The sequence below is a fragment of the Pongo pygmaeus genome, chromosome 17 (genome assembly GCF_028885625.2).
Source record: "Pongo pygmaeus isolate AG05252 chromosome 17, NHGRI_mPonPyg2-v2.0_pri, whole genome shotgun sequence".
Taxonomy (NCBI): Eukaryota; Metazoa; Chordata; class Mammalia; order Primates; family Hominidae; genus Pongo; species Pongo pygmaeus.
In genome coordinates, this window is record NC_072390.2 from 40,864,102 (window position 1) to 40,890,546 (window position 26,445).

Below are 26,445 nucleotides of genomic sequence, written 5' to 3' on the forward strand. Positions count from 1 at the left end.
TGCCCCTCCTTTCTAAGGCCAAATCCTCTACCCTTGCTATGAATTCCATTTTTGTGGCCAAAATTCCTCTTTCCTTGCTCATCATCTTTTGCCAATTATATTCTTACTAATCGTTCAAGGCTGAGTTTAGTACTTTCTCTCCTGTGATGCCTTTTGAAATGTCCCTTCCCCCTTCATCCCAAATTTCCTCTCCGGACTCCAAGAGCACTTTATTGTTAACATAATATTAACACAGGACTTACACTGTTGTAAAAGGGAATTATTTGCATAACTGTCATTTCTCCTTCTAAATTGTGAGCTCCTTAGAGAAGACACCATTTTCTGCATTATTTCTTACTGTGCGGAACATAATAACTTTGCATATAGTGGCTCATTGTAAATGCTTCTTGCCTTCCTTAGAAATCAGTCTCTTCAACAATCTCTTTTCTTTACTCTGTCTTCATTTTCACTAGATCCCTCCTTTCTATGGTCAGACACATTCAAGTATTTTGGAACTTGAAAGAAAAAAATCTCTGCTTAATCCTGCTGTTTGCCTTTTTATCTTTCTTTTTCTAAATATCTTAAACATATGGTCTCTGACTTCTGTCTTCTTCCTTTACCCTGCATCTTTCTTTAACCGTCTGTAATCTGACCTCCACTCTCACCACTCTACTTAGACTACACTCTTAAAAACGAGTTTCCTTCCGATTACCACAGCCATGTCCTATCTGCAGCTTCTGTTTGATACTCTGAGCACCCCTAGTGGGAGAGTGACCTCTGCCCAGTGTGGCCCTGGGGTGCTGCCAGGGTCTCCTGCCCTCTGACCACTCTTCCTCCCCTCCACCCAAGCCTGTTCTCAGCTCACAGCTTTCCTTCCTATACTGAGGGACCCCCGCCCCACGTTTGTGACTTTAGCTATTATGGATGGGGCTGCTTTTCGCATCTTCATTCTCCTTCCCTAATTTCTTCGAAAACCAAAATCTAAATTCTTAAATTCTTTCCAGACATTTTCATGTGATGCCCCTCTGCTCAAGAAGGTTCCCTTTCCTCAATATGTTCATCTCTTCCATCACTTCCTGGTTCCTTTAGGCTCAACAATCTCAGTTTTGTTTGATCTTTCCCAATTTCTTACTCCTCTCTTTCTCACCCCCTATGAAGGTGGCTCAGCCTCCACAAAATCTCTCTCGATTCCAGCTGTCTTTACTTTGGTTTGGGACTCATCCCTGGATGAGTGCACCAGGCTCCCTGGCTATGCCTCTGCTATCAGGTTTTTTCCTTTCTCAGTCCTCTTGCATATCATTGCCTAGTATTCTAAAAATTCCATTCAAGGTCTGATGGAGGTCTATGGAAAAAGATGATGGATTAGAGAATCCGACAAGTCAGGATTTGAATCCCGACTTCACTACTTACTGGCTGTGAGGTGTCAGTTTCCTTCATTTCTGTGAGAGGAATGTCACTCATCGCATAGGATTTTAGTGAATATTAAGTAAGGCAATCTATTAATAATAAAATTACCTTTCTATATGTTTTTATTTTTAACAGATCAGTAAGCATTTTCAGAGCAATTAGGTCATTTCCCCAAGGTCACAGTCTATAAAGCAGAGCAGGGTTTTTCACCTATCTCACAAGGCAAGGTGAATATAAGCTTTAAATTTGTCTGTATTAATTAATGAATCCATATTCCTAATGCCTAGTAACAAATCCTACATTCACTCAGTTCTTCAGGACCCAAGAGAAGATACTGATCCTGAGGGGGCTGGAGCAGCTCCAGGTCAGTGTCAAGGGCTGAGACCAGCACTGGAAGAGAAGGCATGCGGCTTAGCATGGAGGCCAGGAGGGGAAACGGTGAGGAGAGAAGAGGGCGTCCCAAGATGCCCTGCCCAGCATGGCTATCACTGGAAAATGAGAAAGGATGTGGAGCTCATTGTGTATTTTTATGACGTTGAGCGGATTTAATCCTTTTCTGCCTAGGGCTGTTCACTCTTCATGAATGTCTTGGGGATTTGGCCAATTGTGAGAATGTTTCTGGTGATATTAAACCTCATTTTATGAGGTTGGCGGCCATTACTTTCAAACCATAAATCTTATCCTTTAAAAAAATGAGAATGATCCCTTTGAAAAATCCCATTTGATGATGAGAAGTTTGGTCGTGGAAAATACTCACATAAAATTCGGGATCCCCTTTTTTGCCTCAGGCCTGAATGTGGGCTGGGGTTAGGCATTCGGAGCCGTGTGAGGGGCTAGAATCTCAGGAAAGCCTCTCTGACTGATGCCACTGTGGAGCAATGAGAACAACCGGTAGCATAAACTTTCAGAAAGACAGTAGAGAAAAAGGAAGGAGGATGCACCCCAGTTCATGACACCCGCCCTGCGCGTTGTTAGTTGGGGTCACGTGTCCAGCTTGTCCAACATGGCGGCTGCGTGGCCCCGGCCCACTTGCTGCACTCTCCTTGTGGCCAGAACTGTGGCTCTCCCTTCACCTCACGCCCTCAGATGAATGGCTCTCGGTGGCCATTCATTCAGAACTCCCTCAATAAGAGTATTTTGTGGTAAATTTTGTTTGGGGAACGCTGCAGGTTATTTTCCCCTTCTGGAGATTCCCAGTGAGTATCAGCAGTTTTGATAAAGACTTTTTTTTTTTTTTTTTTAAGCAAACAGCCAGCAGAGCCAGCTGCTTGGACCCAGGGGTCCTTGGTTGTTCCCAGGGCCCAGGTCATGTCCAGTAAGAGTGGAGCTTATGAAGTTACCCACACACCTATCTCCAGAGACTCTCATTTCCAACCTGCTCGGGACCCAAGAAGGCTCAGTTGTTCAGATCTAAAAACCCATTACATAATTTCCTCTCCATTCATTCTTCTATATGATAGCAGGGAGAAAATCCACTTTCGTGCCTTGACAGATGTGCGGTTGCTAATTTAGGTATAGTATGGTTGAGGGATGTCAAACCTGAGGCAGTGTTCTTGGGAGTAGCTTCCATTGTTATGGCCCCTGAAGACACTTGCTGACTTAAACAGGGCAGGGGCCGCAGGGATGGGCCGTTGTGCTCAGGAGAATCTCTGAGGCCCCCATCCAGGCCCATTGCTAGAGGCCAAAGGACACAGATAAAATCCATGGCAGTGAGTTCACAGGAGACACCTGGTGCCACTGGGCAGGATCTCCTATGGGGTTTTGGGGGAAATGAAAACAATAATTGTATGAAAAATCAGCCTTCCTCCCCAATCATTGCTAACCCCTTGCCATCTCTGAATATTTCAATTTTAGAATATTTGTTTTAGGGAACTGGGCAGAAATGACAGGAGTTAGCCCATATTTGTTAGACCTTCCCAGTGTGCCAGACATGTTTTTAAAAAGCCTTCATGTCCATTTTCCCAATCATGGCACTGCTGTGACTCGTGGCAATGGAGTATAATGCCCATTTTACAGATGAGCAAATCAAGGCTTAGCCCTCCGTGAAGCCGTGTGCCTCCAGAGCCCAGGCTCCCCCTTTCTGCCTGTTCTGCCTCAGGGTAGTTTTGAGTCTTCCATGGAGTCTTCTACACATTCCAGTGGAAATGTAAGCACTAGAGAAATAACCTAAGAAATCGCAACTACCTTTGCAAGACTGCCACCTTCCCTGCTGCCTTGTGGAGAGGGCCTGGCTAGCTTCTCAGCACCATGAGCACAGCAGACCCTTTTTCTTTCCAGGGCTGCTTGGAGGAGGGAAGACTCTGTCCTGCTGCAGGCCCTCCTGTGCAACTCAACTCATGACCGATCCTGCAGATCACAGGATCTGCAGTGCTGGAAGAACCCAGAGTTCAGGGCAAAGGGGAGCTTCGAGTGCTCCTAAAATATAGGTCCTCGCCTATCATTTTAAAATAGGTTTGTTTTCTTCTCCCCAGCTTCTGCTTTCTCCTAGGTATGGGGTAAGAGAATTTCTTTTTTCTTTTGAGAGAGGGTTTCACTCTGTCATGCAGGTTGGAGTGCAGTGGCACAATCACCACTCACTGCAGCCTTGACTTCCCAGGCTCAAGCAATCCTCCCACCTCAGCCTCCCAAGTAGCCAGGACTACAGGTGTGTGTCACCATGCCCAGCTAATTTTTTTTTTTTTTTTTTGTATTTTTATAGAGATGAGGTCTCTCCATGTTACCCAGGCTGGTCTTGAACTCCTGGGCTCAAACGATTTGCAGGCCAGGCCCTCCCAAAGTGCTGAGATTTCAGGTGTTAGCCACTGCGCCAGGCCAGTAAAAGAATTTCTTAGGAAGTTTTGGGATGAATTTGGCCACTTTCGCTGTAGAATATGTAGAAGGAGAATTTAAAAACTTCTTTGTTGGCCGGACTTAAACCTTCTGTGTTGCTGTTCTGTTTGTAAGGGCAGTGCCAGCTCCTGACCCCAGCGGTAAGTTCCGTGCCTTCTTTTCCTGGCTGCAGGGAGGGACCCTGGATCATTGACCGGGCCTCACCATCTGGAGAAGAGATTCTGGAGAAGTTGTCTCTGGAGTGAGTTTCTGTTTAGTTGGATAATTTGTGTATTTAATGACATAAAACTTTTTTTTTTTTTCAAAGAAACAACCTTGTCAATATCCCACAAAAGATCAAAATATATATTTTAAAATCTTACATTTGAATAAAAAGTAATATAGCAATAATATAAAGATACTCCAAGTACAATCCAAGTATGCTAGGTTAGACTGGAGGTTGCAGTTGCTTCAGGCAAGATTCATAACCCGAACTGCACCAGGCAAGCAGCTTCCCAGGCCAGCAGCCCATACAGTGACACCGGGCCCCCCATCAGCACCCTGCACTTGGTTTAATGCTCTCATGTTGCCGCTGTGACATTCTGAACACTTTTTGAACAAGGGGACCTTCGCTTTCATTTTGCTCTAGACCCCATGAATGGCATAGCTGGTCCTGCTCTGCTGGTTCCCTGTTCCCTGCAGAATGAAATCCAGATGCCCTCCACGTCCATCCCCACTGCTGGGTGAGCCCCTCTAGGCAGACAACATGGCCCAGCCGTCCTCACCCTGAGGTCTGGCACGGTGCCTAGTAGGACTCAGCCAGCATCTGAGGACTAAAGGAAATTTTGTAAAACACCATAAAGGGGCTTGTTCTCTATCCAGGTAAAACGGAAGCTCTTTCTATCCTCTCAAAATATCCCTTTTTCAAACCAAACTCATCTCCTAGCTAAAAGCCATTATCAAACACCAGGCTCACCTCTTGGTTGTACACGTGGGTGTTTATTAAGGCCACCCATAAACTTAAAACACCTTCTTTCAAATCTGACTTCTTTCATTTCTTTTTGTGTTACTCTTACAGTGGAGCTTCAGTTTTTGTTAAAGGAAGCCTGTCTCTAATGTACTGTTTCAGCACAAGTTTCTTTTAATTGACTAACTGAACACCCCAGGGTAAGTGGCTGGCCCAGCCTAAGGAGGATGGGCTGTAGGCTCTTGAATTGTCCTGGTCTCAGGACAACTTTTCCAGCAAGAGCAAACACAGGGCCTACGGCCTACAAAAATGTTTTAACTTAAAATTCTTTTGAAATCAGAAGAAGCAATAAATTTGATTCATATATATAATATGTAACATGTAAACCCAGCCTGGATTATATTTGTCTCCTGCTCTGCTGTGAATGTCCCCACCAAAACTCATGTTGAAACTTAATCCCCAGTGTGGCAGGATTGAGGGGTGGAGCCTTTAAGGGGTGATTAGGTCACAAGAGCTCTGCTCTCATGAGTGGATTAATCCATTCAAGGATTAATGGGTTAATGGATTATCACGGGAGTGGGACTGGTGACCTTATAAGAAGAGGAAGAGAGACCTGAGCTAGCGTGTTAGCCCACTCAGCCACCTCGTGGCGTGATGTCCTGCAGCAACTCTGCAGCATCCCCACTAGCAAGAGGGCCTTCACCAGATGTGGTTCCTCAACCTGGCACTTCTCAGTCTCCGTAACTGAAAGAAATAAATTCCTTTTCTTTATAAATGACCCAGTTTCAGGTACGCTGATATAAGCAACAGAAAACAAACTAAGACATCTTCATATCAATGCAATCGCAAAATATATTTGTAATATTTTTTGGAAGAAAGGCCTTATGAAGGCAAAGATGCCTTGGGCCCCTAGAAGTCACCATGCAGCTCTGTGTGGTCAGCATTACCTATGTTACTGGACCCCTCACAGCTTCTGCCCTCTGGCTCTATCCACAGCAAGAAGGTAAGCCAGTTATTTTGTTTGTTTGTTTGTTTGAGATAGAGTTTCACTCTTGTTGTCCAGGCTGGAGTGCAATGGCACGATCTTGGCTCACTGCAACCTCGGCCTCCCGGGTTCAAGTGATTCTCCTACCTCAGCCTCTTGAGTAGCTGCAATTACAGGTGCCCACCACCATGGCCGGCTAATTTTTGTATTTTTTTAGTAGAGATGGGGTTTCATCTTGTTGGCCAGGCTGGTCTTGAACTCCTGGCCTCAGGTGATCTGCCCACCTCAGCCTCCCAAAGTGCTGGGATTAAAGGCATCAGCAACTGCATCTGGTGGTAAGCCAGTTTTGAAGGTTTGGTGACAGTGGGTGGGAAAAGTGCTCTGTGATTTCCCATCCCCCAGAGCAGCCCCGCAAGAGAACACCACGTTATGATAGTGGCTTCAGGGACACGGGGCTGCTCTGACTGCCAATACCATGAGGGCAGAGTGTCTTCAGAAAAGCCTGAGGTGGTCAGGGTCAGGTCAGCGCTCAGCCCAGCCTGGGTGCCATTTCCTTTGGGTTTATTCATTGGAGCTGCCCCAGCCCTCCAGGTGAAGCATAGAGTGGGGTGCATATGCCTCTTCCATGGGACAAATGCCCTCTCATAGCCTGGGGACCCAGGCAACTCTTAGGAGGAGTCTTTGCTGGAGTGGATTCCTATCAGACAAGCTTAGTTTGTGCATTTATTTTTTCAGGAAAATTCCTTTTAACCTCTGGATTTGTGAAGTCCTGAGAAGTGTGTATTAAACAGAAAAGGTTCTCTGTGCCTCATGAATACATTGGCGCCTCTGTATCCTAGGGTGGCAGGTGCCTTGGGACAGATGTCATTAAACCGCTCTGAGGCCAAGCGCATGGAGCAGATGGTGCACTGGGCACAGGGAGGCAGCCCCTTGTCCCTGCAGGGGCCCTGGACAAGCACCTAGGCCATGGATCAAGGTCTCTGCTCCAGCTTTTCTAGCTGTGGGTACAGGACCCTTTCCAAGTAGTGTCTGGAGGCCAGGTTCTGGGCAACAGATCTTCATATACTTTTCATTTTGACCCTCACCACAATTCTCTGAGAAGGCAGATAAGGAAACTGATCTTTTGAGAGGTTGCAGAGAGGCATGCCGAATCGTTCAATGGGTGACCCTCAAATGGCCTGGTGGCTTCCTGCTTGCTGTCTCCATGTCCTGGGCAGCTGGCATTCCCAGCACCTCCTGAAACAGCCCACATCTATGCTCAGACTGCCCTGCACTCCTGCGCCATTTGTCCCTCCCTCTCAAGACTCCCCTTACGCCCAATACAAAGGAAGGACAAGAGGGACAGGACCCCTCCCCTCCAGCGCAAGCATAGCACAGCCCGCTGTGCAGGCTCTGAGCAGGATGCTGAGAGAGTGCAGGACAGACCTAGGCACCTGCAGACCCTCCTCCCTGTGAGGTCCCACCTGCCCCACATGACACTGTGCAGTTGCCTGTGCCCCTTAGCATAACCAAGGTCAGGCACTGGTCCCAAGGTCACACAGGACCAGAGCTCAGATTTAAACAAAGCTGAGTGATTCTAGAACCCATATGTGCCAAAGCACTACATTCTACCTAAATGCAGCGTTTTTGTTTTTTGTTTTTCATCCAAAACAGCCTACAGAATCCTGGCCTTGGCTTTCTCACCAGACTTCTGGGAAGGTCAAATGAGATAATGTATGCAAAAGCACTCTGTCAGTGAAAAGTGCTCTGCTACCTGGTCTAATAACCCTCCCCAACCCACTCATAGCTCTTCATTTTCAAATTCCTTAGTGAGCAGTTGGTTTCGTTGTCTTGATTTGGGGCAGTAATGATTTCTGTGAAGCAGGTGATTGATATGGGTAAATTCAAAGCCCCTCGGGGGTTGCATTGCAGCATGGTGTGGAGATGGGGAGATAGAGCGTTGGTAGGATCCCGATTTCTTAATTTTTCTCTCCCTCTCCCTTGCTTCCTCCTTTTCTTCCTTCAGCCTTTCTTCCATTTCTTTCTTCCATCAAATATTTGTGGAGCTGGAACTAGGCTTCACTATCATATTCCAAGGCTCTGTACTGGGCACAGGGAGGCTGCAATGAATAGAACAGATGAAGAAGCTCCTCCCAGAGACTGGAAGAATGGTACAAGGTGAGTGGGCAGAGAGGGCAGCCGCAACCTGTTATTCTCTCACATGGAAATCTGAAGTAGTGAGATCATTCTCTTATTTTTTTTCAGTTATTCTAAATGTAGACCTCTGTGTGGAGGTGAGATAAGATGGAAAGATGAGGGGATGAGGAGGAAAATGGTAACAGAAAGTCATGATTAGTGACTTTTTCTCCTGGAAAATCACTCTGTTGGTTTATCTAGCTGAGCCTTGGGGTCTTTCAAAGGTTGGATCTAGATCCTTAAGTCCAGTGCCGTCCAGAATTTCCACCAAGTGGCCCGGAGGCAGAGGAGAGTGAATTACTGTCCCCAGAGGAGATTCAGACTGAGCATGAAGCTGCCAGACACACGGGAGATTTCTCTGAAATGTCTTTTTTGATTTAGAAATTAATGTAATTTTGGCATGCTTTTCATAACACAACTGTTTGTTTTAATATAAAAATCAGCCTTCCAAGAACACACAGTGTATGATTCTATTTATATGAAATGTCCCAAACAGGCAAACCTGTAGAGATGGAAAGTAGATTCGTGGTTGCAGGAGCTGGAAGGACTGGGTGGTGGGAGGTGGTGGCCAAAGGGAATGGGTTTCTCCCGTTTGGGGTGATGGAAATGATCTAAAATTGATGGTGGGGATGCTGGGACAGCCCTATGAATACACTAAAAAGCACTGAATTGTACATTTTCAATGGGTGAATTGTATGAGATGTGAATTATGTCTCATAAAGCTGTTTAAGAAAATGAAAAACTGTTTCTTCCAATCTCCAAGTAAAATTGGCATTCTAGGAAGATGAGTAACTTGTAGCTTTTTGCCACTGAGTAATGGGCCTAAATGCACCCATCTGAAAAGCAAGATTCTGGTCCAACTCCATTAATCTATAGAAACCTGAGAAGGTGGTGTGACTTGCCCAAGGCCACACAGAGTAGGAAGAAGAGCCAGGTTTCCTGAGTCCCAGTCCAGGACAGTGAGGTGCACCTCCACGTGTACTGGACCTGCCCAGTTGGTTCAGCCACACACGCTCCCTGGCCCGTGTCATTAGCTCTCTTCTATGGGCTTTCTCTGGCTTTCCACACCCTAGATGTCCTCAAAACAAGTGGCTATGCCTGCAGATCCCTCATGCCCACCTTGAGTGGCAGGAGAAGGCAGGGCCCCACCCGTTCCTGCCTTGGGCCCTGTTGAACCAAAGGCCAGTTCTGCTTTGAGATGCTGTGGGAGTGAGATGCACTGTCTGTTTAATCTTGGAAGAGCCAGTGGTATCTGGATGGAATCTCAGCCAGGACACTTTCATCCTCCCTGCCCGGCATTGGGCAAGCTGTGAAAGTGAGCTTTAGGATCAGACACGAGGATGGATCATGTAGGAACCTGCAGCCCCATGTCCTCTCCTTCTCCAAATGACTTCATGCCAGAGGACCCATGGATGTGTCCAGAGAATGGCCCGGCCCCTTCCTGCCACACCAGCCTCCTCAGTGAGGGGCAGGCTCAGATGGTCTCTGGTAACCTTGGGCCTCCCTTCTGTGTGGTTCTATCTGGTTCTGACATCCAGTCTTCAATGAGCTTCTCACAAAAGTCTTGTGAGATAAGCAAGGTGAATGCTGTTTACCTTCATTTTTCAGGTGTGAAAACCAAGGCTTAAAGCATGCAAATTATTTGCCCAAGGATTTTCAGCCACAAATGAAGAAGCTGAGTCTGCTCCACACCTGTGAACCAGGCTATTTCCACCATAACCTGAACTCAGATTAGCACCAGCCCATGGAGAATAGTCCAGAAGGCTGCCCATAGCCTTAGAGGACAGTGTGAGCATTAATCACAGCCTGTTGCATTTGAAGACCACCTCCAGAACAATGTCGTTTTAAATCTATGCCCAAGGCTGAACTTGGATTGGAAAGATGGGAGAGACGGCAGGCCTGGGTGTATTCAGGATTATTTCCTAATAACTCACTCTCTCCTCCCTCCTCCCTTTCTTGAAAGTGAGTGGTTAGGGATGAGCGGTTGTAGGCAGAGATGGCAGCATGAGATATTTCACCAAAGAGTGGGTGTTTAACCACCACCTGTCTAGGAGATGGGCAACATGTCCCAGAGATGATTGTAACAGGGAACTCTTCCTGGCAGAGCCCAGTGAAGGGAACCAGGAAATTCGGGGGCAGGGCAATCCCACTTTCTCTGTCAGGTGAGATCACCTGCGCAGTGGTTTGAATTCAGGCACCTTACTTTCTTTTAGTTAGATTCATAGGATTAAAAATTTTCTGCTTATCTAGTCCAATAGTTTTAAAGCACGTCAAAAAATCTGCAGAATCCCATCCCCCCCCGCTTTTTTTTCAAAAGAAATAAACATACATAAATCTGAGAAAAAGCAGAGCTGGAAAAAAAGTGGGGGCATCTTGGAGGATGGACTACCTGGAGCCCCATTCTGGCAGCTCTTGAGAATTCTGGAATTCCTCTGGAAACTACTGATTTAGTCTCTCATTTCCCATTTGAGAAAACAAAATATAATAATAGCGATCAAGGTTATATTTTATGGAGGTCTCACTGTGTATGCGTCTTTTTATTCTAACAGCAGCCCCACAAAATGAGTGTTATATTCTTGGATTATCAGAAGAGAAATGTGAGGTGCAGGCAGGTTGAGAAAATTGCTCCAAGTCACTCCGGGAATGTGTGCATGGACAAGGGAGGTCCACCTGGGATTGTTCGGCTGCAAGACCAACACAGGGCCAAGTCAGAAAACACAGATTTCCCATCAAACCTGGGTTCTGTGAAAATACGAGCTTAATGGAAACTCAACGTAAATGTGTTTTTCTACCTCTAAAAGAGCCACCTTTCCTTGACACCTACTTTGAACAGCAGAAGGGCCTTGACTGGTGAGATTCTGTAATGTGTGTGGCTTTTGGTATCCTAGAGGAGATGTCGGCAGTTTGCCCTCATTGAGAAAAAAAGTCAGGCCAAGTCCCCAAAGTCACCTTGAAGCTGCATGCATCTATCCCTGATTCAGATTCATGTTGTGGCTTAGAAATGACTTCAACCTAGTAGCTGGCATTTAGGCAGGAAAATCAGCATCATAGAAAGTTAGGAACTTTGGGCTGGGCGCAATGGCTCACGCCTGTAATCCCAGCACTTTGGGAGGCCGAGGCAGGCGGATCACTTGAGGTCGGGAGTTCAAGACCAGCCTGACCAACATGGAGAAACCCCATCTCTACTAAAAATACAAAATTAGCCGGGCGTGGTGACGCATGCCTGTAATCTCAGCTACTCGGGAGGCTGAGGCAGGAGAATCGCTTGAACCTGGGAGGCGGAGTTTGCGGTGAGCCGAGATCGCACCATTGCACTCCAGCCTGGCAACAAGAGTGAAACTCCGCCTCAAAAAAAAAAAAAAAAAAAAAGAAAGAAAGAAAGTTAGGAACTTTGGAAGCATTCTGTCCAATGTCATTTTACAGATTAGAAAACTGTAGGATGGTGTAGCAAAAGAAAAGGAGGAGAAAGAGGAAGAGAGCATGTCCCAGTGGAGCAGAAGCCCCCAGCAGCATGGCATGGTCATGGGCTAAGAGCACCTGCTTTGGAGAGAGTAGTGGTAACAGCAGCCACAACTCATTCATCAGCAACTATCCATGAGAACTTAACTGTATGACAGATACTGTACTGGGGGTATGGGATACTGGATAAACAAAACGTATGGCTGGGGTGCTTGGTGGCTCACGCTGTAATCCCAGCACTTTGGGAGGCTGAGATGGGAGGATCATTGAGGCCAGGAGTTCGAGACCAGCCGGGACAACATAGCGAGACCCTCCATCTATAAAAATTAAAGAAAAATAAAAACAAAAATAAGACAAAAAAACAAAACATACGAAGATCCCTGTCCCTGTGGAGCCCACGGCTAGTAAGGTGAGCTAGACATCAAAAAATAATAATACGAGTCCCAGAGCAGTGGCTCACACCTGTAATCCCAATACTTTGGGAGGCCAAGGTGGGAGGATGGCGTGAGCCCAGGAGTTTAAGACCAATCTGGGTGACATGGTGAGACCTCGTCTCTACAAATAATAAAAAAATTAGCTGGGCATGGTGGTGTGTGCCTGTAGTCCCAGCTATTTAGGAGGCTGAGGTGGGAGGATCACTGGAGCCTAGGTGGTAGAGGCTGCAGTAAGCCAAGATGGTGCCACTGCACTCCAGCCTGGGGGACAGAGCAAGACCTTGTCTCTAAATAAATAAATAAATCATAATAAGAGAAATTGCTTAATGGATACAAGGTATATTATTCAGATGATGGTTACATGAAAAGCCCAGACTTCACCAAAAGCAATATGTCTGTGTAACAAAACTGTACTTGTACCACTTAAAGCTATACAAATTAATAATAATAATGGTCTTCAAGGTTTGTTGATTATGCAATCCAGGAGTGTAAAGTTTTTGACAACATTCCTCCAATGTGAATCTAATTGTTTCTAAATTATCTACATGTGCTTCTATAGTATTATATATGTTTAAATATACCCCCAAAATAGAAAATATTTATATATATAAATAGAAGTTGTAATTTGCTTTCCTCTCTCCAGTTGGACTGTGTTATAAATAGGTCTGGAGCACTCACTTTGGAGAGCTCTGGACTAGGCAGCCACGCCACGAACTGGGACATTAAGGAGTCCTGAGAACAGATGTTTAGTTTTAGGATAAAAGAGAACTGAGCTCCACTCCTCTTTTCTTCTATCATTGCTTCATTGAATTTTAAAAATTGTAAAATACACATAATGTAGACTTTACCATTTTAACTATATTTAAGTGGACAGTTCAGTGACACAGAGAATATTCACGATGTTATGCAACCATCACCACCATGCCTCTCCAGAACTTTTTTTTTTTTTTTTTTGAGACAGAGTCTCACTCTGTCACCCAGGCTGGAGTGCAGTGGCGCAATCTTGGCTCACTGCAACCTCTGCCTCCTGGGTTCAAGCGATTCTCGTGCCTCAGCCTCCCGAGTAGCTGCAATTACAGGTGTGTGCCTCCATGCCTGGCTAGTTTTTGTATTTTTAGTAGAGATGGGGTTTCACCATGTTGGCTAGGCTGGTCTTGAACTCGTGGTCTCAAGTGATCTGTCTGGCTCGGCCTCCCAAAGTGTTGGGATTACAGGCATGAGCCACCGCGTCTGGCCTCTCCAGAACTTTTTTATCTTCTAAACTGAAACTTTGTACTCTGTACAGAAGTAGTCCCCATACTTCCCTTGCCTCAGCCCCTGGCAACCACCTGTCTACTTTCTGTCTCTATGAATTTGGTTGTTCAAGGTCTGTGTCTATATTCTAGGCCTATTATTAGTTTTAAGCTCCTATGATGCTCCAAGTAGAGCTTTGGCATTTAGGATTCAGTGGTGAGCAAAGCAAATGAGGATTCTACCCTCCAACCTGCCTCAGTCTGCTTTAACTAACTTTATGTTTTTTGTTTTTTTGAAACGGAGTCTTTCTCTGCTGCCCAGGCTGGAGTGCAGTGGCGCAAACTCGGCTCACTGCAACCTTTGCCTCCCAGGTTCAAATAATTCTCGTGCCTCAACCTCTGAGTAGCTGGGACTACAGGTGCACGCCACCACGCCTGGCTAATTTTTGTATTTTTTAGTAGAGATGGGGTTTCTCCATGTTGGCCCAGCTGGCCTTGAACTCCTGGCCTCAGGTGATCCGCCCACCTCGGCCTTCCAAAGTGCTGGATTACAGGTGTGAGCCACCATGCCTCGTCTGCTTTAACTAACTTTAACTAGCCTAACCTAGTACTGCTTTAGGTTAGTCTTTGGAGAGGCAAGGAGGTGGGCTATATCCAAGCTTGTGACAAAATGTGGTAGATTCGGTGAGAGCCACAGCAGATGAGAGAAGAGGGGATGGGAGAGTTGAGGCTGGAATTGAGTGAGATATAAAAAGTGACTATGGTCCTGGCGCAGTGGCTCACGCCTGTAATCCCAGCACTTTGGAAGGCTGAGGCAGGTGGATCATGAGGTCAAGAGTTTGAGACCAGCCTGACCAACATGGTGAAACTCCGTCTCTACTAAAAATACAAAAATCAGCCAGGCATGATGGCATGCACCTGTAATCCCAGCTACTCAGAAGGCTGAGGCATGAGAATCGCTTGAACCTGGGCGGAGGTTGCAGTGAGCTGAGATCGCGCCACTGCACAGCCTGGGCAACAGAGCAAGACTCCGTCTCAAAAAAAAGAAAAGTGACTATGGGGAAAGATAAATCTCCAGGGAATTCCTCAGAACTTGGGGGAGAGACGGGACTTCCTGCACTGTGAAGATTGGGGTTGTATTTATTTCAATTGAATGCTATAGGAGAAGATGATCCCAAAAGTGGGTTCCCTGATGGACATAGGAACATTAGGGTGTCATCAGTATTCATAACCTTGGAATGACTCAGGACTCAGAGCCTGGGAGGATCAGGTTTCAGGCTGGGTGGAGAGAATATGAGAGGGAGAGGCTATGCTTCCCAGGCTAAAGCTTCGTTGTGTGGCTGACAGCCTGCCCACAATGGAGTGGTTTACACACTCTGCTCCCCTCTGCCTGCCTTTACCTTAGGATAACGTATACATTTCCAATTACAGGGCTGGTTAAAAATCAATACGAAGGTGGGAGAAAACAGATCATTTTTCTTATGGAAGTAAGTGTTTTCATTAATTTTTCATTAGTGCTGCCTTTGTTTTGCTATCCATCACTGGCAGAGCTGTGGCCTGCATTTCAGTTAGTGTGCGTGTTTCTTGGATTCAGGAGATCCTGGTTGATAAAGCCAGCAGTTTAATGTTCATGACTACTGATTGTGGAACAGGTTTAGGCGACTGGTTTTTAAAAATATTTTTAATTATTAAGTTTTATAGGTACATAGTCAATGTAGGTATTTATGGGGCACATGAGATATTTTGATACAGGCATACAACGTGTCATAATCTCATCAGGGTAAATGGGGTTTCCGTCACCTCAGGCATTCATCATTTCTTTGTGTTATGAACATTCCAGTTGTATTCACTCAGTTATTTTAAAATGTGCAGCAAATTATTGCTGATTATAGTTACCCTTTTGTGCTACAAATACTAAATCTTATTCATGGTGTCTAACTATATTTTTCTACCTATTAGCCATCCCCATTTCCCACCCCTCTCTCCCCACTATCCTTCCCAGTCTCTGCTAACCATCTTTTTACTCTCTATCTCCATGAGTTCAATTGTTTTAATTTTTAGTTCCCACAAATGAGTGAGAACATGCTAAATTTCTTTCTTTCTGTGCCTGAATTATGTCACTTAACATAACATCTTCTAGTTCCATCCATGTTGTTGACAGGATCTCATTCTTTTTAATGGCTTAATAGTACACCATTTTGTGTATGTAACACATACACTTTTTTTGTTGTTTTTGAGACAGAGTCTTGCTCTGTCTCCCAGGCTGAAGTGCAGTGGTATGATCATGGATCACTGCAGCTTCCACCTCTCAGGCTCAAGTGATCCCCCTACGTCAGCCTCCCAAGTAGCTGAGACTACAGGCGTGCACTGGCTAATTTTTTTTTTTTAATGTAGTGTAGATACAGCATTTTACCATGTTGCCCAGGCTGGCCTTAAACTCCTGAGCTCAAGTGATCCTCCTGCCTCAGCCTCCCAAAGTGCTTGGATTACAGGCATGAGCCACCGCACCCTGCCCATAACACATTTTCTTTGTCTATTTGTCTGTTGCTGGACACTTAGGTTGCTTCCAAATCTTTGCTATTGTATATAGTGCTACAATAAACATGGGAGTGCAGATTATCTCTGTTCAATATACTGATCTCCTTTCTTTCGGGTATACCCAGCAGTGAGATTGCTGGATCATATGGTAGCTCATACGGTAGTTTTTCGAGGAATCTCCTACTGTTCTCCATAGTGATTGTACTAAGGGGCGTGTATGAGGGTTCCCCTTTCTCTACATCCTCCCCAGCACTTGTTATTTCCTGTCTTTTGGGTAAAAGCCAGTTTTACTGCAGTAATTGTAGTACAGATTTTATTGTAGTTTTGATTCGCATCTCTCTGATGATCAGTGATGTTGAGTACCCTTTCATATACCTGTGTGCCATTTGTATGCCTTCTTTTGAGAAATGTCTATTCAAACCTTTTGCCCATTTTTAAATCAGATTATTAGATTTTTTTCCTATTGAGTTGTTTGAGCTCCTTATATATTCTGGTTATTAATCTCTTGTCAGATGGGTAGCCTGCAAATATTTTCTCTCATTCTGTGGGCTGTCTCTTCACTTCATTGATTGTTTCCTTTGCTGTGCAGAAACTTTTTAACTTGATATGATCCTATTTGTCCATTTTTGCTTTGGTGCCTGTGCTTGTAGGGTATTACTCAAGAAATCTTTCTCCAGTCCAACATCCTGGAGAGTTTCTCTGATGTTTTCTTGTAGTAGTTTCATAGTCTGAGGTCTTAGATTTAAGTCTTTAGTCCATTTCGATTTGATTTTTGTATATGGTGAGAGATAGGGGTCTAGTTTCACTCATCGGCATATGGATATCCAGTTTTCCCAGCACAGTTATTGAAGAGACTGTCCCTTCCCCGATGTATCTTCTTGGCACTGTTGCCAAAAATGAGTTCATTGTAGATACATGGATTTATTTGTGGGTTTATTCTGTTCTATTGGTCTATGCATCTGTTCTTATGCCAGCACCATGCTGTGTAGGTGACTGTTTAAAGATCACTGTGTTTGTTAAAATGTGCTTAAAAGCATAATGTTTCCACTCACCAAAGCCTAGTCCATATTCTGTTGTGGAAATTCTGTTTGTAGACTAAGTACGTGTTGAGATTGCATCGTATTTATCTTCAGGAGTGTATTGAAGCCAAACTCTTCATGGATACTTTTGACATTGATTGTTTTTACAGGTCCATTTGGCTGGTGCTCTTCACTAAGGGGAGCCAGACTTGTACCCCGAGCTCCCCATCTTGGATGGGGAGCAGGGGGAGAGAGTTTCTTGCGTCTCTATGCATGTGCTTGCCTGTACTTTCAGGGGTGTGATTCTGTCCCTAAACCCTTCTCTTCAGTTCTCTGACCTCAGCCTGCCCCATTCTCTCAGAGGCTTAAGGAAGACTTCTCAACTCCTCACCTTAGCAGGATTGCTTGAGTTCTGCTTGTGCCATCAGTAAACCTTCTCCCCTCTTTCGTACTCTGGTACTCATCTCTAGTGTGTCATCTACTCATGTGAGTCTCACCTCACCAACCTTAAGTTATCTGAAAACAGGGATAGTGGCTTTTTCTTTTTGGATTTTCAGCACCTAGCAGCACCTGGCCAGTGATAAGTGATTGATGAATGTTTGTTAAATGAAGATACAACTGGAAGTCATTCATTTGTTTTGAGTAAGCAAGGGTCAGAGCCTTCATTAGCGGTGATGGGAGTCAATGGTGGGAAGTGATGCAGGGTCATGCATTTGAGGAGGCTCTGACACCGCCCCAGTTGACTTATTCTATTGATGTAAGAGAACTATGTGCTGATTCCAGCTCTGTGACTAATTAGCCATGTAACCATGAATAAGTCACTAACACTGTGTCCTCATCTATAAAAGGGGGTTGTCCCAGATCTAACATCCTTGACCCAAGAACATCTACCATTGGAAAAGTATTCTTTTATATTCTTACTCCTCCAGCTGAAATGATGGACGAGCCTTCTGATGTCAGCTCCCTTGGCTGGCTACTGCCATCCTTCTGCTGGCCACGGAACTGGCTCTCCCTCCTTCTCAGGCATTAGGGCTTAGGGGCTTCTCTGGAGCTAAGCCTGCATCTGTGTTTGTTAACTGAGCCCCTCAACCTGCTCCTTGGCCTTCCTCCATCGTACCTCTGACTCTTTCTTGTTTTCTAAAGTTCATTTACATATGACTTTATTTTGGACTACCACCCTCATATAAGACACTTTCCTCACCTCAGAAAATTCCCCTAACCCCTTTCACGAGCCCACCACGCTCTCACTCCTGTACCCTAGTAATATCTATTCTGACTTCTATTATTGGAAATTAGTACTTCTGAAACTTTATATAAATGGAACTGTACAGTATATGTTTCTTTGGTTGTTTGATTTTTCATTCAATGTAATTTGTTTTACTAAATAAAAGTTATTTTACTTTTAACTTTTATTTTAAGTTCAGGGGTTCATGTGCAGGTTTGTTACATAGGTAAACTTCTGTCATGGGGGTTTGTTGTACAGATTATTTCATCCCCCAGGTATTAAGCCTAGTACCTATTAGCTATTTTTCTTGATCCTCTCCCTCCTCCCACCCTTCACCCTCCAATAGGCCCCAGTGTATGTTGTTCCCCTCTATGTGTCCATGTGTTCTCATCATTTAGCTCCCACTTATAGGTGAGAACATGCAGTATTTGGTTTTCTGTCTCTGCATTAGTTTGCTAAGAATAATGGCCTCCAGCTCCATTAATGTTCCTTCAAAGGACATGATCTTGTTCTTTTATATGGCTGCATAGTATTTCATGGTGTCTATGTACCACATTTCCTTTATCCTATCTGTCATTGATGGACATTTAGGTTGATTTCATCTCTTTGCTATTGTGAATAGTGCTGCAATAAACATATGTGTGCATGTGCTTGCCTGCCTTTCTTTCCCTTTTTGCCTTCTTTCTTTCTTTCTCTTTCTTTCTTTCTCTTTTTCTTTTTCTTTTTTTTTTGAGATGGAGTCTTGCTCTCTCACCCAGGCTGGAGTGTGCAGTGGCACAATCTCGACTTACTGCAACCTCCACCTCCCAGGTTCAAGCGATTCTCCCTGCTCAGCCTCCTGAGTAGCTGGGACTACAGGCATGCGCCACCACTCCTGGCTAATTTTTGTGTTTTTAGTAGAGACAGGGTTTCACCATGTTGGCCAGGCTGGTTTAGCCAGGCTGATCCACCTACCTCGGCCTCCCAAAGTGTTGGGATTACAGGTGTGAGCCACCATGTCCAGCATGCCTTTCTGATAGAACAATTTATATACACCTTTGGATATATACCCAGTAATGGAATTGCTGGGTCGAATGGTATTTCTGTTTTTAGGTCCTTGAGGAATCGCCACACTGTTTTATACAATGGTTGAACTAATTTACACTCCCACCAACAGTGTGTAAGTGTTCCTTTTTCTCTGCAACCTCTCCAGCATCTGTTATTTTTTGACTTTTTAATAATAGCCATTCTGACTGGTGTGAGATAGTACCTCATTGTGGTTTTAATTTCCATTTCTCTAATGATCAGTGATGTTGAGCTCTTTTTCATATACTTCAACATAATTTTTGAGACTCATTCATGTCACTGTATATATCTGTAGTTGATTCTGAGTTGTATTTTGTTGTTTAAATAAACTACAATTTGTTTATTGATACTCTTGTTGGAGGACATTGAGTTGTTTCTGGTTTTGGCCCCCTTTGTATTTTTAACTTCTTTTACATTTAGCCATTTCCCCTTAATTTCTAAATTTAATAACATCATTTGGAAATTCATCCCTACTTACTAGCTATATGATATTGAGCAGGTTACTTTAGGCCCTCTGAATTACGGTTTTCTCATTTGTAAAATGGTATAATAATAGTATCTTTTTCATAAGATTGTTTTGAGTATCAGGTGGGATTACATATTGAAGCACTTAGGATATTGCCTGGAATATAATAAGCACTCTATAAAGGTTTGCTATTATTTAGGAAGAACAACTGAACTGTTGTGAGGATTAAATGGGTCACACACTATTAATACCAACACATCTGTGATGCAAGGGTTACCCAAGGAGCATGGAGTTTGAACCTCATTCTTATTGCTTACATCCCTTCTTACAAACATCATGCAAACTCCCTTGTAACCCTGGTGTTCATGTTTTTTACTGCAAGAATATGAGATGATATGAATCCATATGGCCATTTTCAAATACTCAAACTGAAAAAAAAATTCTCACCCTAACTTGCTGAGATTGTACCCTCTGCAAATACACTGTTAGGAAGTGCTGGAGTAGAAAATACTTCTAATCATTTTGGATATCTATAGAATGTAGGAAATAATCATTATATTCAATGACTTGTGTTAAGGCATGCTATTTTAATAAAGTGAAAAGTTTAAAAAGAGGGGAAAGGCTCCATATATCTCACTCTGCCATTCCCTCTGGTGACTGTCCTGTCTCTTTTCCTTCACAATAAAAGAAGAGTCTGCAATTGCCGTCTTCTCCTCCTGGCTTTGATTTACTTCTCAGCCTGCTGCAGTCTGGCTCCGGATCCCAGCACACCACGGTCGCCTTCTCTAGGGTTGGCAGTGGCTTTGGAATTGCCACACCTAATCTGCGTGTTTCCTCTCTATCCCTATCTGACCTTTCTTGGGTGTTGGACATTCTCATTCTTTCCTTGAAACTCTCTCCTTTCCAATTTCCCACACTATTTTAGGTAGGTTTTCCTCCTCCTTCTTTGCTGTTCCTTCTGGGTCTCCACCCACCTCTCCTGTTGGAGGCATCTCCAGGTGTGCGTCCACTCTGTCCACTCTCCCTGGGCGTCCTCAGCCTTTCCTTGTCAGTTATCACTCCAAAGCCCCATGTTTAATCTCGGCTCCTCCCTGCAGTGCCTGTGGCTTCCTGCCCCCATCTCTGGACATGCAGTTATCCACAGCCATCTCCTGGGCCACACACCCCAACTAAACTCCGTGGAGAGTTCTCACTGCCTGCCCCACAAATGCAAGCTTCCTCTTGACCTCCATTCCCTCTTTTTCTTAAGGGCTCTCAACCCTTGGGGAGCCTGAGGTGGAAAATTTGGAATCATTTTGACTGTTTTCTCTCCTTCACCACCCACATGTAATTGCTCATCAAGTTCTGTTGTCTGTACCTTGGAAATATCTCATGATATTTACCCCCTCTCCTCCCTCCCAATTGCTTTCATTTATCGCGGCTCCACAGGACAGCTGGAATCATCTCCTGATTGATCTCTTCAGGCTCTGCAAGCTCCACTTCCTTCTCCACTTTCCCACAAATATAGTGTTTCTTAAAAGCAAATCTGGTTGCATCACACTGCTGTTTGAAAATGCCAATGATTCCTTGTTGTCTATGACTCATTCCCACACTGGGTCCTCAGGGCCACCTGGATGTAGACTTTTGGGTCCCACCCTAAGGACTCTGAATCAGTCTGTGGGGCTTGAAAAGTGGCATTCAGGAGGGCCCCCATCCTAACTTCTCCTGATGCTGGGTCTCCCTGCTCTTTTCCTTGCCTGCCCCTGCCCCACAGGGAACTTGGCTATTCTTCCTATACTCAGCGTCATGCTTTTCAGGTGTCTGTCTTTGCACAGGCTACTGTCCCTGCCTGAAACACCCTTTGCTTCCCACTTTCCTCCTCTTGTCTTCCTGGTGGGCTCATCCTGTAAGATTCTGCCCCTGCCCCAGCTCTGTGAGACCTTCCCTGGCTTCCCCAGGATGAGCTAGTAGTTTGTTCCTGCCTCATGTTCCCAGAGCAGGCTGAACAGCTGTGTCAGGCAGGGCCTCTATCAACTCTGCTGTGGTTGTTTCCCACTGGCCTCCCCTTGCTGGGAGCGCGCCCCTCCAAGGCAGGGCACTGTCTCCTGGCTGCCTCCCGCAGCCAGGTAGTACATGAATGAGCCTCCCTGCTTCTTTCTGTCTTATTTTAAGCACTACTTGTCAGCTAGTGTGATGGGCAGAGCTAATAGTAAGTGTGTTGTTTTGCAAATGTTGCTTTAGTTAGGACCTCTAGCTTCTCTGAGTCAGTTTTGGAACATTTTATTTCACTTACTTTTTTGTTTCAGTAGAAGAAAATTAAGGAGGGGTTGAGGAGGGGCAACAGGAAGGAGAATTCAGAACCTCCCTTGGGTGCCTTCTCAACCCTGTGCCCATCAGTGCTGTATTACCTGGGCATAATGAGAAACTTCCCTATTTCACTGTAAGGAACTTCCAAGTTGAAAAGCCTCACTGAGGTAGTCCTCCTGGTTTCTAGGAGATAACATTCATTTCTTCAACTAGCCGGGCGCTGCAGCCTGCCTGATCTTTGTAGCCTGGGGAAGCCTCACTGTCTGGGAAAGGTGATGTCTGGAAGAGAAGAGCTGTCTGGAAAGACAATGGCAGGGTCAAGTGCCCCTTTGGAGAGTGTGGTGGGACAAGCCAGGAGTGAACATTTCTTATCAGGGGCTATGCCTTTTCAATTAGTAGTTGGAGCTGGGCACAGTGGCTCACATCTGTAATTCCAGCACTTTGGGAGGCTGAGGCAGGTGGATCACTTGAGGTCAGCAGTTAGAGACCATCCTGGCCAACATGGAGAAACTGTCTCTACTAAAAATACAAAAATTAGCTGGACATGGGGGTGTGTACCTGTAATCCCAGCTGCTCAGGAGGCTGAGGTAGGAGTATTGCTTGAGCTTGGGAGGCAGAGGTTGCAGTGAGCTGAGATCATGCTACTGCACTCCAGCTTGGGCGACAGCATGAGACTCTGCCTCAAAAAATAAAACAAAATAAATAAATAAATAAATAAATAAATTTGTAGTTGACCTTGATTTTATTTTCCCGCTCACAAGGAAGCAGGAAGAGCCCAAGGAAAAAGAAGCAGCATGAAAAATGACAAGAAGACTACAACAGAAGCTTCTAGGAACTTTGCACACACAGAAGAGGGTTCTTTTAGTTTTAGTCAGGATAGGAAAAGAACAAAATAAAAGTGAACATTTATTGAGCCAGGCCCTGTCTTCTACTTTTGTTAATTCATTTGCTCAAATCCTCGCAGGAGCTCTGTGAGGTAGGCACTGATGTGATTCCCAGTTTTGAGATGAGGACTGTGAGGGACAGAGAGGTTCCCTAACTTTCCCAAGGTCACACAGCCAGTAAGCAGGGGACGGGGATCTGAACCGACACTGGTAGCCATGGCGCCACAGCTTAGAGCAGTCAGTGTAATGTGACTGGTGGCCAAGACAAGGCAGACACATGTCACTGCTGTTTTATTTCTGCCTTCCCCATCTCAGAGAATGGACTTCAAATTGGAAAGGGTGGAACAAAGTGTGGAAGGAACTGGACCTCAGGACAGGGGCAGAGTGTGGACTGGCCCCTGGTAGCTTACCTGAATTGGAGCTTCTTGGTTTAGATGAAATACATTTCCAGATAAGGACAGACCTGTAGATGTGTTAACTAGTGAGATTTCCTGGAGAAAGTGGAAGGGTAGCAATGGAATATCATTAACAATAAAAAATCAGTAACTAGGAACAAAATCAATAATGTTCCTAGTTATCTAAAAGGGTACAAAAACATCTAAAATCAACTATTAATGGCACCTTTTCTGCATTATGTGTTAGGTGGAATTTTTATTTTTATTTTTAGACAGAAGCTTGCTCTGTCACCCAGGCTGGAGTACAGTGGTGTGATCTTGGCTCACTGCAACCTCCACCTCCTGGTTCAAGTGATCTTTGTGCCTCAGCCTCCCAAGTAGCTGGGATTACAGGCATATGCCAACACACCCAGCTAATTTTTGTATTTTTTCTAGAGACGGGGTTTTGACATGTTGGCCAGGCTGCTCGCAAACTTCTGGACTTAAGCGATCCACCCACCTGGGCCTCCCAAAGTGCTGAGATTACAGGCATGAACCACCGTGCCCTGCTGGGTGGAATTTTTTAATTGCAAATAATATAAACCAATTTATGTAGCTTAAAGAAAGTGGAGCTTACTCTGACAGTACAGAGCTGTCTCACAAAAGTGACAGCAGGGACCCATCAGGCCTCAGGAGTCAACCAGAACCAAGAAATCAACTGCTGTTGTTGCTGCTTCTGCAGTACCCCGGCCTCTGAATTTTCTCTTGCCCGCGAACTTGGCAGCCCACAGAGCTACGGCTGATAGTTCCTCTTTTTGACAGCACAGCCAGACAGAGATGAGTCTCCTAGACTGAATTATATATTTGCAGGTAAGAGACCTGGTTGACACAGGTATTCCCTCTGGGCCGATCAATGAGGGTGGTGGTGTCCTGGGTAAATGTAGCTTCTCCACCTATGGTGCAGTGGAGGAAAAGGTGTATGTGTGTGTGTGTGTGTGTTCTGTTCAGAAATTTGGGCAGGGGATAGGGAACTGTTCTCAGATGCAGTGTTGTCTAAGCTGACACCCAAGTTTCTTGATAAATTGTGCCCTGAATGTTTATGAATAGTGTATCAAAGAAAGCAGATGCCCATGTCCTTCCAAAGAAATAATTTCCTTCTTGACGGACATACTAAAGGGATAGAAAAGGAAGATGCAGGGATTTGTAATCAGGAGGATCTGAGTGGAAAAGCCGTAAGTGCGCCAGCTTCCTCCTCTTTTTCTTGCAGAGCTAGTGCCAAGTGCAGGGTGGCTCACAGTGGGTGCTCGGCAGCTCTGAATACATGAATGAATGAATGAACGAATGAATGAATGATAGCCTAGTCCTGTGGGTTCACAGCTGTTGGGAACACCCGTACCCAAATAATGCTGGTGAAGAGGCTGGCATTATCCTAGAGGGAGAACTTTGATGGTGTGCTTCAAGTCAACAGTGATGTCTGTGGCTTGGGTGAAGATGGACAGGCCATTCTCAGAGAATTCTCAGATGAGTCAAGACTTGAAGGAGTGAATAGCTTCCTGGAGGACAGATGGAAGAACCCCAAAGCATCCAAAACACTAATCCTGTGAAATTTCATGGGGAATAAGGGCCAGTTCTTTCTTTGGTTATAAATGATCAATTGCTCAAGGGATGGGGGATATCTGGCTTGATCAAACCCAAGGTCCGGGTGGTGTCTTCTTCTTAGGCTGCACTAAGTTGAGTACAGTGTCCAAATCAAGGGCGTTTTAGTTGAAGAAAATGGGGCTGCTTAATCTGGTGAAGAAAGCAGTAAGGACTGATTCAATGCCTTTCTTCCTTAGTGGAGGACAGTGGACCCAGGGGAAGAGCCTTTGCAGGGCAGCAAAGGCACCCAGCATGACAGTAGCAAGCTCCTTGTCAAGGCAGTGATGGCTGACCTGGTGAAGGGTGGTGCCTTCCCACATTCTTTCTTGTTTGCTCTCCACAACAGTCTTCAGGTGCAGTTGAGGCAGATGGCAGTGTGCTCTCATTAGCTAAAGAAGCTGGGCCACTAAAGAGTGTTTAAGTGACCCGCTCAATGTCACATAGCTAAGCTGGAACCCAGGCATTCTGGTTTCCAGGCTACCCATGATAAGCATTGAAGGCGAAGCTGGAAGACCGTGGTGGGGTCTTCCGTGGGATGCCTTCCATGGAAGGGAGAAGAGCTACCTTGAAAGATGCCCAGCTCCTAGTGTCTGTGACTTTGACAAGGTCGAATGTCAGCCTCTGCTGCAAACTGTCTGTGTCCCTGACTACAGACGATGAGAGGTGGTGAGCAGTTAACATTTTTCCTGCCTGTATGCCCTGCACCATTTCTGAATGAGTTATGTCATTTATTCAACAGGATAATTTAATGATGTAGCCACTTCCGCTGTGTGGAACAGTATGTTCTGATACTCATGGCTGTACTTCAAGAGTTGTAACTTCCGGATTAATTGCAGAATCAAGCTTTCACTTATCTGAGATTTCTTAATCAGTGGGAGTGACAAATCAGACACACGTTTAATGTGGGCTAAAAAGCACTTGGCATTATAACAACTAAATCCAACGTGTAATACTGGACTGGGTCGAGTCAGCAAACAAAACAAAACAGCTTTTAAAAGAATTATTGGGCTCACGCCTGTAATCCCAACACTGGGAGGCTGAGGCGAGTGGATCACTTGAGGTCAGGAGTTTGAGACCAGCCTGGCCAACATGGCGAAACCCCGTCTCTACTAAAAATACAAAAATTAGCCAGGTGTGATGGTGCCTGTCTGTAGTCCCAGCTACTTGGGAGTCTGAGGGGGTGAGAATCGCTTGAACCTGGGAGACGGAGGTTGCAGTGAGCCAAGATCGTGTGGCTGCACTCCAGCCTGGGTGACAGAGTGAGACTCCGTTTCAAAAAAAAAAAAAAAAATTATTGGGACAGTTGGGGAAATTTGAATATTGACTCTGTGTGTGTGTGTATTATCACACTGAGAGTTAAGTAGGAGCATGTTCTTGTTCTTAGGCGATTTCGTGCTGAAGTACTTGGGGTGATTGCTGCGCTGCTTGCAATTTACTTTCAAATAGCTCAGCAAAAACGATACACAGGGACAAGGAGAGAGCAGACCTGGTGAAACGTTAACAA

General features: G+C 45.0%; 1 long non-coding RNA gene across 1 annotated transcript; it reads left to right on the plus strand.

Moving 5' to 3' along the window:
- The first annotated feature begins 7,818 nt into the window (after positions 1-7,818).
- On the plus strand, positions 7,819-22,961 carry LOC129018804 (uncharacterized). The gene is made up of 4 exons (XR_008495426.2): positions 7,819-8,303; positions 9,930-10,109; positions 10,871-10,985; positions 22,811-22,961. It is a non-coding gene; the product is annotated as an uncharacterized LOC129018804 (long non-coding RNA).
- The last annotated feature ends 3,484 nt before the right edge of the window (positions 22,962-26,445 follow it).